General features: G+C 35.0%; 1 pseudogene; it reads left to right on the forward strand.

Annotated features, from left to right (window-relative positions):
• Positions 1-10,378: 10,378 nt before the first annotated feature.
• On the forward strand, positions 10,379-10,951 carry LOC131625479 (F-box protein SKIP19-like; annotated as a pseudogene).
• The last annotated feature ends 519 nt before the right edge of the window (positions 10,952-11,470 follow it).

Raw genomic sequence — 11,470 nt, forward strand, 5'->3', positions numbered from 1 at the left:
AATAGATTCACAATTCGAATCAGAAAGAAGAAGAGTAGACGAAGTGGAAGCAAGCTGAGAGAAGGAAGATTCGAGCACTATACCTTATTGATTTCCCAGAGCAATTTTCATTTCCATCGGTATTCTTCTTTCACTTTCCTCTTCCACTTTTGTTTTCCATTACTGAAGCTCTTTTACTCCTGATGGATAATTATGGTTTGTTTAGAATTATACTTTGTTGTTGTTGCCATGCCTGAACCCTTTATAATTGTTATGTGTTTGATCTGAGTTTGATTCGAATTTTTATCTGTGATTATTGTTGCCATTTGTTTTTGCGATTGTGAGGGTATAGAGGTCGAGAGAACGAAATGTGTTTTAATCCCTAGGGTTTTCAGGTTAGATTGATGATATGGGCCGGAGCTTTCCAAAGCCCAAACTGATTTACCACATGCTATTCCAGCACACCCCGAGTTCCTGCGCTCCACCCCCTAGTTGGACTAAATTGAACATGGGCCTGCTTCCTTTAAGCCCAGCGCCCAGTTTTTTTAACTACACCACTCTCTGCTTTTTTTTTAGCCCATTTCATTTTTATGTTATTATCTTCATTTTAGTTTTATTTTGATACTTTCTTTAATTTTCAATATAACAAAAAAAATATAAAAATATGTTAGTTTATTTTCTCATATTAAAAATACCAAAAACATGTTCAAAATTAGATTTTATTTTCCACATTAAAAACACAAAAATATGTTGTTTATTTTAAATTCCTTTTAATATGCTTATTTCTATGTTTTTCTTTAGTTAATCTTGATTAATATATTTGTTAGTATATTTTTATCATTTATTTATGCATCATTGTAAATATCCGTTGCTAACATTTGCTTGATTTTTGTGAGGTATTACCATCTTTGAGGACTTGTGGACATTTATAATTCATTTTGATTTTGTACATATTATCCTTTTATTTTACGCCATAATTTTCGATTGGGTTGTAATAATTAGTGGTTAATTTTCATCCCTATTCGTTTAAGTTTGTAATCCCCATCCCCGAGGCCTTGTAATAATTTTATCGCTTTCCTTTACCGCTTTATTTTATTATTGCTTGCAGGCTTTAACCGTTTTTTAAAATAAAAGATATTAGGTTCTTAGCCGTTTTCTACCATAAGTCGAGTGCCTTGTGCATCGCCATCGACCTGTTTTCAAAACTCTTTTCATAATAAAACTTTGACTTTTGTCATGTGATCTTCTTTAAAATCTCTTTTGTGCACTTGCACTCTTTTCCTTTTAAAACTGTTTTCAATAAAACCTTTTTTTCAAAACTTTTGAGCAGAACTACAAATGCTCTGACTTCTCCATTGCACTGAGGAGGTATGTAGGCACAAGATGTTTACCTCTTGCCGAGCAAACTTTTGTAAATAACCTTTTCTTTTCTTATTTCTTTCTTTTTAGCAAACAAAACCGCTTTAACTTTCAAACACAGATTTTCAAAAGGTTCCTGTGGAGTACCATAGATGTGAGGGGTGCTAATACCTTCCCCTTGCATAACCAACCCCCGTATCCAGATTTCTCTTTGTGGTTTTTTCGAGTTTTTTCCCTTTCCTATTTTGGAATCAAAAAAGTTCGGTGGCGACTCTTGCTATTTAACGAGTTAAGTTAACCAATGGCTTAAACTCAAATTTTCCGCCGCTACAGAAAAGTGGCGACTCTGCTGGGGGCTTCCCTAAGTGGGTTTAGCCTATTTTGTTTATCTGTGTGTTTATGTTATTGCTTATTGTTTGCTTTTTCTTTTTGTATATATCTTATTTTGTATATATTCTTATCTATTTATGTGGTTACTTGGGTAATACTTTGTGATGAGATAAAGTCCTAACCCGGACTTTTGTGAGTAACTTGAGATAGGAGGTGGTAAGACCAATAGTTGCATGTCAGGAGCGATCCTTAACATGAGCATCATATGGTGGAACCCCAATCAGTGGAGGCCTCATGGAAGGTAGTAGATGTTGTTACGAGCTATCGTAAGAACGTTATTACTTTCAATAGTGAGTGTCCGTAGAAGCTGAATGGCCCAGAACCCTTTTAACCCATCTAAGCCTTTTTTTAGGATGTAGCGCAGAAACGAGTTCAAGTACCAATTTGTTCTTGTTGTCATGCGATGCTACGCTCAGACGAGGTCTTTTTAGGAATAATATTGGCGCCCATCAGCAATTGTGCGAGCCGGTAGTATCCGATAGAAGATTGAAAACTCTGGGAACCTTTGTAGAACCCGTTCGGCAGGTACAAAATTCCCTAGTACATACCTTTGTGGGTGGTTCTTAACCATGACTCCATGCTCGTGACTTCGAACCTTTGACCCCATGTGTGGTCATGTTTGTGTTTGTTGCAACCATGCATTCGTTTGATTTCCAAGGAACTCATAGGTCTTTTTTTGTAAACATCATAAGTTTCATCAAACTCAATGGATCTTGGGTGTTGATGGGGTGAAAACCCTAATCCACCAAAATGGATGATTGATCTTGATGATAACTTGATCAATGCTTTGATCCAATTTAGGATTTACTTCCTTCATGCTTTGATGTTTACAAATTAATAACTTGAATTCTTTGAAAATCAAACAATAACATAAACAACATTGCATTTGCATTGATCATTTGCATACTTCATGCATTCATCCAGGTTGACCAGAAAACTTATCCTTGTGTGTCTCCATCTTCAGAGTTGTCTGTCTACCGTCAAGCTGATTCCTCCACACAAGTACGGAACTAGAGCAAACGTCAAAAGAAGAATGGAATACCAAGAGCAAGACAATGCAGAGGTCAGAATGGAAATTGATGAATTGAAGTCAGGCATGACCAAGCTAGCTGAAATGCTGCAAGTTTTAATTGCTAGAGGAGAACCGCCTAAGAAGACTGTCATTGTTGAAGTCCCAAGTGTTGATGCTGACCCTCAACCTACTCAACAACCGCCTTCTACATGGCCTGAGTTTGGTTTGCCTCATGGTTACACTCCTCCGTATGAGAAGACTCCTGGTACTGTTCAATCTTCACAACTTGTGATTGATCAGTCTGCAAATCATGTTTTTCATGCTCCTGAACTATATCCCGCGTTGGTCCGGAGAGGGCTGATCACAACAAGGCCCATGCCTCCTCCTCGAAACCCTCCTTCAAAAGGATTCCGGCCTGATCTTCATTGTGAGTTTCATCAGGGTGGTGTTGGCCATGATTTAGAACACTGTTATGCTTTGAAAGCCATAGTTCAAGAGTTGGTTAGATCAAAGATGCTATCTTTCAGGGATATGGGTCCTAATGTTGTCACTAATCCTTTGCCAGATCAAAGTGGCTGAAGACAAGTCAAAGCCAGATATTCCTAAAGCCAAGTGTTTCAGACGAGATAGCTCATCTTTGTTGCTGATTAGTCACTAGGCCTTTGTTTCTTTACTGTTTGCATTTCCTTTATTGTATTGTTTTCTTTCAAACTTGTTTATTCCTGAATGTTAAGTTTAATGAAATGAGCATTGCATATTTTGAATTCATTCACATCCACTATGTTTATGTTTATGCCTTCTTTTACAACAAAAAAAGTCTTCCATTTGCTTTCTCTATCAAATTTTTGTTTTATGCAAAGATTGGAGGGAGGATGATGACAACGAAATACCCAAGTTATTGAATTGTATGTTTTCAAATAAAACTTTGTTGATGATGTACAGGCATTGTTTCAATTCCCAAACACTGGAAAAATAAGGAAGTTAATCCCTTGTCAACCCCCTTTGAGCCTTCGAAGTAAGAGTTTCTCTCTGTACGAAAAAACCCGCAATTTTAAACCTGGGACAGGGTAGTTCTCAGTTAATTTGGCTGTGCATTCTATTTCAAGAGAATCATTCAGTACACCTTTCAACAAAGGTTTCAATCACAAGCTTTCCACATACATCAAATAAGTGTTGGCGATGTCAATCAAAAGCCAATGATGGTTCATCAATCATTAAGCAAGGCAGTCACTATCTTTCAAAGAAAATGTGTATTAAAAAAAAATCAAATCAAAGAAAAGCCTGCTAAGTCAAATCAAAAGGATGACTTAGGCAAAAATTAAGGCATCTCACTGACTGTAAGTTCAAAATAAACAGTTCATGCAAAAGTTAGGGATATCAAAAGAAAAAGAGCAAAAAAAGAGAAGTCAATAAAGTCGTCAAACAACAAAATGTTGTTTCTATCAAAAGGATGAAGTGATTGCCATCTCAAAAGTTCTCTTTGCTTATGAACTATCATCTTTATCCTAGGTGCAATTCCAAAAGTCTCTTGAAACTTGAATGCATAAGTTGAATTAACTGAGTTTTAGGACTGGAGATCACCACGAAGATGGGATGGGTACAATCAAATTTTGAGCCTTATATCCTTTGTTTCTAAAACTGTGAACCTGACCACGTTACAACCTTCAAAAGACCTAATTGAAGCAAGGTTTGTTTGAAAGCATACTACAATAAGGTTGTGTAAGCTGACTCCCATGAGATTCGCCAATCATTTGTTTTGATATCATGTCTCTGCTTTATCTTTCGCTTTGAATGTCTTAACCTTTATGTTTTGACCAGTGATTCCTTTGCTTTACATCAATAACATCATTCCAATAATGACTTTGATTTCAAAAATATGCTTTGAGCGTTGCATTAAAATTACCATTCTTGAATGAACAATTTATTTGCAAGTAAGCACTCATCTTTCAGCAAGTAACCAAAGCAATACAACCAGGGGATCATTAGATCTATTAACAAACAGACCTATGCAACCAAATTAGATCCTTAAGCTAGAGCATCATAAGATGAGCCATGGTTGTCAAGATCTCGATCTAGATCTTATTATCTTAAGATTTTACGATCTCACTCACCCTCAACGATCCGAATCTTAAGTAGAATCGCGTGATGTTGCCAAATTGTGAAAATACTCCGTAAAATCATAAATTTTGTGCGATCTTTGCCAGCTTCGGTCATGATTGACCATTTTCTGACCACCACTATTAAAAGGTGAGAAGGATGACAAAATGTAAGGTTTGTTTTAACTAATTGACTTATGATAATCCTAGGAATTGACCATATATGTCCCTAGTGTCTAAACATTAACAAATGTTCACTAAAATCTAAATCATAAATGTCTAAAGAATATGAAAAGAGTCATTTTCTGACAAATACACTTGTCTACTAACATATATCATATAAAAATACTTAAAATATATACTATTACTTTTACATTTTAGTAGGATCTTACGACTTTTGTTGCGATCTTATATTTTACGATCTTGTTACTCCCTCTCGATGTTACAAAAATAATTGAGTAGGATCTTCCGATCTTAACTAAGATTTTATATTTTACGATCCAGCTATTCTCTCCCAATCTTAGATAAGATCTAGATCTTGACAATCTTGAGATGAGTAATCTGACTTTTAATCTTAGGCCTAGTCCAACTTCTATACACACTATTACATAAATAATATGAGTATTTATATTTATTTTTCATAAGAGTTTCTAAAACAAGTAGTATTCTTATACTCCCACCTTTCAGAGACAGTTTCTATGAAAGCACATTTAAGAATTTGAGCCCTCCATCCATTATCTTTGCAATCATTGATGATTCATTGCACTTCTTCTTGCCATCCTTCTGATATGTGTGGGATATGAAGTTAGTTAGTACCTTCTTCCAAATGTTTCTCATCTATAAAAATTGAAAGGATAAGTGTTGCAAGTTGTCTTATTGCCTACATCTCTTGTTGCCTACAGAAACTGCAGATATCCCTTGTTGAAATACATTCCTTGTTAACATAGTGGACCAATACATCCCTTGTTGAAATAACAACCATTTCATTTTGTGGCCAACCTGATTAGCTCTACATGCCTCACTATGGATATTCGACATGGCTAAATATGCCTCATTTTTTTGAGACATTTGAGCAAGACCCCTTTAGACGTCTTCTAGAACAATTCAATACCTATAAGAGTGTAGTTTAAAGAACATTACTTGATTTTTTGCTCTATGGACATTGTTGCATTCTTCAAATAATCAATTATTGGCTTTCTCCAATCTACGTTTGTCAAGTCATTGATAACTAATATTTTGAAATTTTGTTCGTCTACATGTCCCAACGTTGTTCTTTCCAAGTATGATGGGGATAATTTGGTTACCATTACCCTTCCTATAAATTTAATTGTATCCTCCAACTTCTCCATCGACACTATATCCGGAAGCGATTTGAGCCAAGTCACCGGCCTCTTGATTCCTGAGCCAAGGGATTTGCATAATTTTCACAAACTCAAATTTTGGTTATAGTCGATTTACTATCACGAAATACATGATCAAATTTTCTTTAACACACTTATATTCTTTAGTTATTTGTTTGACAACCAATTCAGAGTCTCCCATTACTCTAGTTGCCCCCAATGTCAACAGAATCTCAAGCCCAACTATTACAGCTTCATACTCAGCCTCATTGTTTGAACAAAGGCCATTTATCTTTTATTTGAATTTTGTTGGAATCCTATTAGGAGAAATAATCGATACCCCAATGTCAGTTCCAGCTTTATGGGTGGAACCATCAAAGTAAAGCTTCCAGGGATCAATTTCCAGATAACTTTGGGGCATTTAGACCACTGCATGGTTGACTATAAAGTCTATGACCACTTGCTCTTTCATAGCCTTTAAGGGCATGTAAGTCAAAGAATATTCAGTTAAGGCAAGTGCCTATTTGCCAATTTGACTATGCAGAATTCGATTAGATAGCATATGTTTAATAACATCAAAATGCGAAGTAACATAAACATCAAATGGCTTTATATATTGTGTAAGTTCCGTATAAGAAAAATACAAGCAAAGACATAACTTTTCAATCAATCTGTACCTAGTTTCCGCATCATTCAAGATTCGACTAAGGTAATAGACAGACCTTTTGACACCACTATCATCCTCTTGAGTTAACATGCTTCCTATTGTCAAATTTGATGCAAAAATTTATAGTCTCATATGCTTATTTCTAAAATGTGGGGCCAGCACTGGAAGGTGCATCAAAAATCTTAAACCTGATCGAAAGCTTTTTGATGCTCCAATTTTCTAAAGAAAACCTTCATTCTTCAAACCCAACAAAGGTGAGAAAACTTGCGTCTTGCCACAAAGGTTTGATATTAACCTCCTCAGAAAATTAATCTTCCATAGCTCTTTCTTATTTAAAGGAGGCTTCGTTTCCATGATAGTCTTTGTCTTGTTTTAATTAATTCCGATGCCTTTTTCGTGGAATTTGGTAAACAAACGCTAGTCTTCAAAATAGTTTACTTCCAGGATCGACTAGATTGATCCATGACACATGTGCTAAAAGTTTGTTTAATTGTTATGTTATTTTCTGTGTAAACAACAATAATTTTGACTTGGTCGAAATTCCTACGATAACAATGAGCCTGAATGTAAATATTAAGTAGAAAAATAAAGGGTTTCAGACAGAAAAAAAAACTTAATGTCTCTTTTGGATTTTCAAGGAGGATTTAGAGATATTTAAACATCTCATTTCCAACTCTTTGTGTTTTCAAACTTTGTGTCAAAGTATTTTCGTATTTTCAACGTCTCATTTCAAACTCTTTGTGTCTTGTTCCTTGTTTCAAAGTCTTTTTTTGTTAAAAAATGGATGCAAATATTTTGTTTGTTATCATTGAAAAGTTTGTTAATTTCGATTGTTTTGAACAAGGGAAATTTGTTAACAAACAAAAGTTGAATGATTACTTTCACATTCTACATGGCCTCATATACATTAATCTCCTTAAATAGTTTTGAATGAATGCATCTGTTGTGCCAACTGATCATGATAAAGTCATAGTCCTATATCAATAACTCTCATTTCTTTATTACTCCATCATTAACTATTATGGCCATGAATTGTCAAGAGACAGGTAATTATGTTGAACATTATCAATTCAACATTGCCTACTCACCCTAACTTCACCAAATTTAGGCCAACCAAGATAAGCCCATCAGTCCTGCTTCTCTACGGCCTATTGCTAAATTTTGGTTTCAAGTTCTAGTGGAAAATCTCTGCCAAAGAGAGAAACAACTAGAAACACTTACTTGGTATGAAAAACATCTCCTGTACTTCCTCACCTTCAATGTCAGAGTTAATCTTCCTCTTGCCATTTTCAATTTTTTGAAGGAAATGATAAGCATTTCTCGGGAGGAAATGACTTTCCTCATACCATATAGAAGAGTTCTTTCTGAACTTCTCTCTAAGTTAGGGATAGTTAGGAATAATGTTAAAGTTGAGTGGACTGAGAAGTTTGAATATGTGGAATAGTTTTCTCTGTTGTCTTGTTTTTTTATTATCAATGAAATATTTCCTTCTTATAATGTTGCATGTTCTTGTTTATTGATAACAAAGATTTTGAGAATTACAAATTAACAAAGAAAAACATGGGATTTGAAAAAGACGCCGAGTGATAAGTCGTTGAAAAAAAGTTTAAATGCAATAACGGGGATTTGAAGCGAGATACCTTATAGTTATATTACCTCGGTTCCCTAAAAAAACCTAGAGAATATATTTATTACTTTTTATGTATACAAAATTACACTCACTTATAGCTTTGTTACCTCGGTTTTTTATAACACCGAGGTAAAATGTTGTTTATTTTATTAAAAAAAATAAAACAAGGTGTTTCCAAGGCATATTAGTCTCGGTTTTTAGCATGTTCGAGATGAAAGCTTTGTCTTAAAAAGTGTTATTCGTTGTAGTGACGAAAGCATCTCAATGATGAAATTGCATTAAATGGGCATGTTCCACGTTACTTTTCAAAGATGATCCCAAGCGATTCATTTCTACTTCACGTCGGACTATAACATGGAGGCCGATCAAATGATTCTTAAGGCTTACCTCGATTCTTTTAGTTCCCGGCCAAGCTTTGAGGGTAACTGTTTTGGACTGGCCAAAAGGCCTAATCGACCATGGCCTAATCCAATAAAATCCCACTCTACTCGACCCAAATATAAAAAACAATTCTCATGCAATGAGAATGTGCACAATCACTAGTCTTCAAATTTACTATATACTCATCTTAAATCTTGAACTGAAATAGGCGTCAGAGAGCTAACCATCCAGGTTTACCCCGCACCACTGTAACGGAGTTCGAAGCCATTGTTGAAGACCGTACCAGCTGCTATCCAATGACTGATATCCAACTCTCTTCATTTTTTGTTCCCTTATGGAGTTAGAACATCCATTTCTGGTTTCCAAGCAGAACAAATTTCAAATCAAAGTATCATCTCGACCACACCTAACTACGTGCCTCCTCAATAAGGGCAAACAAATCCTCAATGAGCTCCTCTTCCCTGACCAGGAGTATCCACCTCCACCTAAAACTCGAAACTCAAGCACCCTTTTCCCAAAATCAAAGAAACCCATAATCTATGACCTATGAGATAAGAAAAAATCGCTCAAAACAAACACATGTAGGGGTAGTCTCCACCTAGACATCATGTCAAAACCTAGTCTTTTAACCATCCCTAACCACCCTCACACAAGAGAAAGAAAATTAGTCAGACTCTTATCTAGTAGAGACTCCTGAAGAAAAAATTCTCTCCACCATTGAGACACTTGACGACATTCTCTACTCCCCAAAGGGGAATCAAACCCCTAAGACTCATACCTAGTCCTATAAATATCTCTCCTAAACAAAGTCAAATTTAAAAGAATCTTCCTTCTCCACTTGTTAAACAAAGAAAAATTAACAAGTAAGGTCATTCATTCCCAATCCACCTAAACTTTTGACTCTAAAAACATCTTTCAAGTTCACCCAAACAACCTTAATTGTTATCTACTTGTTTTTGTAATTTAAAGTTATTTATTTTTAATCCTATAAAAAAATATTTGGTTTAATGTATATGACTAAACAAAACATTCAATATTTAATATTTTTAATTTTATTGTTCATTTAGTAATTCACTAATTACAGTCATTCAAAATTTCTCACAACAACACTTAAATTTTAATTAAAAGTTTACTAAAAAACAAAATTAATCAATGCAGATCCGTGGAATGATCATTTAACAAATTCCTTATTTTGAATTATTTTTGTAATGTTTATCCTTTCGATTGAAGTGAAGGTAAAAAAAAACATTTATTGGAAAATGGAAACACAACAACTTTGATTATAATTGCAAACATTAGTAAGTAACAACTTTTATCCGAAGCCTCTGTTTCTCTATCGAAACGTTTAGGTGCCCCTCTGGCCCTCTTGGAAACGTCGTGTGATTGATCATTTCCCAAAGTTTTTTGGAAACTAAATTTCATTTTCAAAACGTTTAGTTTTCATTGTTAGTGTCTATAAAAAGTCAATAATCATTCTGTGGAAAATCTATACAACTGTTAGTTTGCAAAATTTCATATGCTACAATGCCCTCTTGTACGATAACTGCAAATGGAGCAGACTGTGATAGTTCAACTATACCAAATTGGCTTGAACTTCCAAGAAATATCACGAGAAACATCCTTCAGAGGGTTGATACCATTGACATTGTAACAAGTGCATGCTTAGTTTGCCCTAAATGGTGGAACATCTGCAAGGATCCTCAGGTGTGGCGCACCATTCGCATGACCGGCTGCTCTTCACACTGGAATGAATCGGATTTGGTGAAGATTTGTTGCTATGCTATTGAACGAAGTTGTGATCATTTGGAAGAAATTGATATTGAACGTTTTGCCAATAACGATCTCCTTAAATGCATAGCTGAGAAGTAAATATCAATTTCTAATATTTTATACTGCATTCAACTTTGATTTTTTTTTTTTATTGTTATATATCTATTAACTAATTTATTCAACTCAAATTTGCAGAGGCAGTAACCTACGACGCATGCGGCTTTTAAACAATTGGGGAATCTCGGAGATAGTGTTTGCCGAGACAGTGGGAAGGGAAAGCTTCCAAAGTTAGAAGAGCTGGACATTTCAATCTTCAACTTTTCCTAGTATTCTCTTGCAGCTGTTGGCATATCATGCCCACTTTTAAAAGTTCTTAAATTTGAGAGAGTTAGAGTTCGCGTATCTTCGACCTGCTCCTGATGTTGATGATGATGCTTATATGATTTCAGAAACAATGCCTAGATTGTGCCATCTTGATATTAAAGGAAACAGGCTTACTAATACCGGGCTTCTTGCCATTCTTGATGGATGTCCTCTTCTTGAATCACTTGATATGGAAGGATGCATTAATCTTGATTTGAATGAAGGTTTGAAGGAAAGATGCCTTGAGCAGATAAAGGATGTACGACTGCCTGCTGAGAAAAATCATGAATACTATGAATATAGAGATTATTTGGAGGATCATTATTATGCATATATTGATCCATATGACTTATGATTATTGTTAAGTTTGGCTGTCTAAGTGATGTTGAAGAATTAGGCTACTATCATTGCTTTTATTGAATCCGTTATCTCCCTTGAAAATTTTTATAGTTGTCATTTTTCTATTTTTTAACAAATCTCATT

The sequence above is a fragment of the Vicia villosa genome, unplaced genomic scaffold, assembly GCF_029867415.1.
Source record: "Vicia villosa cultivar HV-30 ecotype Madison, WI unplaced genomic scaffold, Vvil1.0 ctg.000218F_1_1, whole genome shotgun sequence".
Taxonomy (NCBI): Eukaryota; Viridiplantae; Streptophyta; class Magnoliopsida; order Fabales; family Fabaceae; genus Vicia; species Vicia villosa.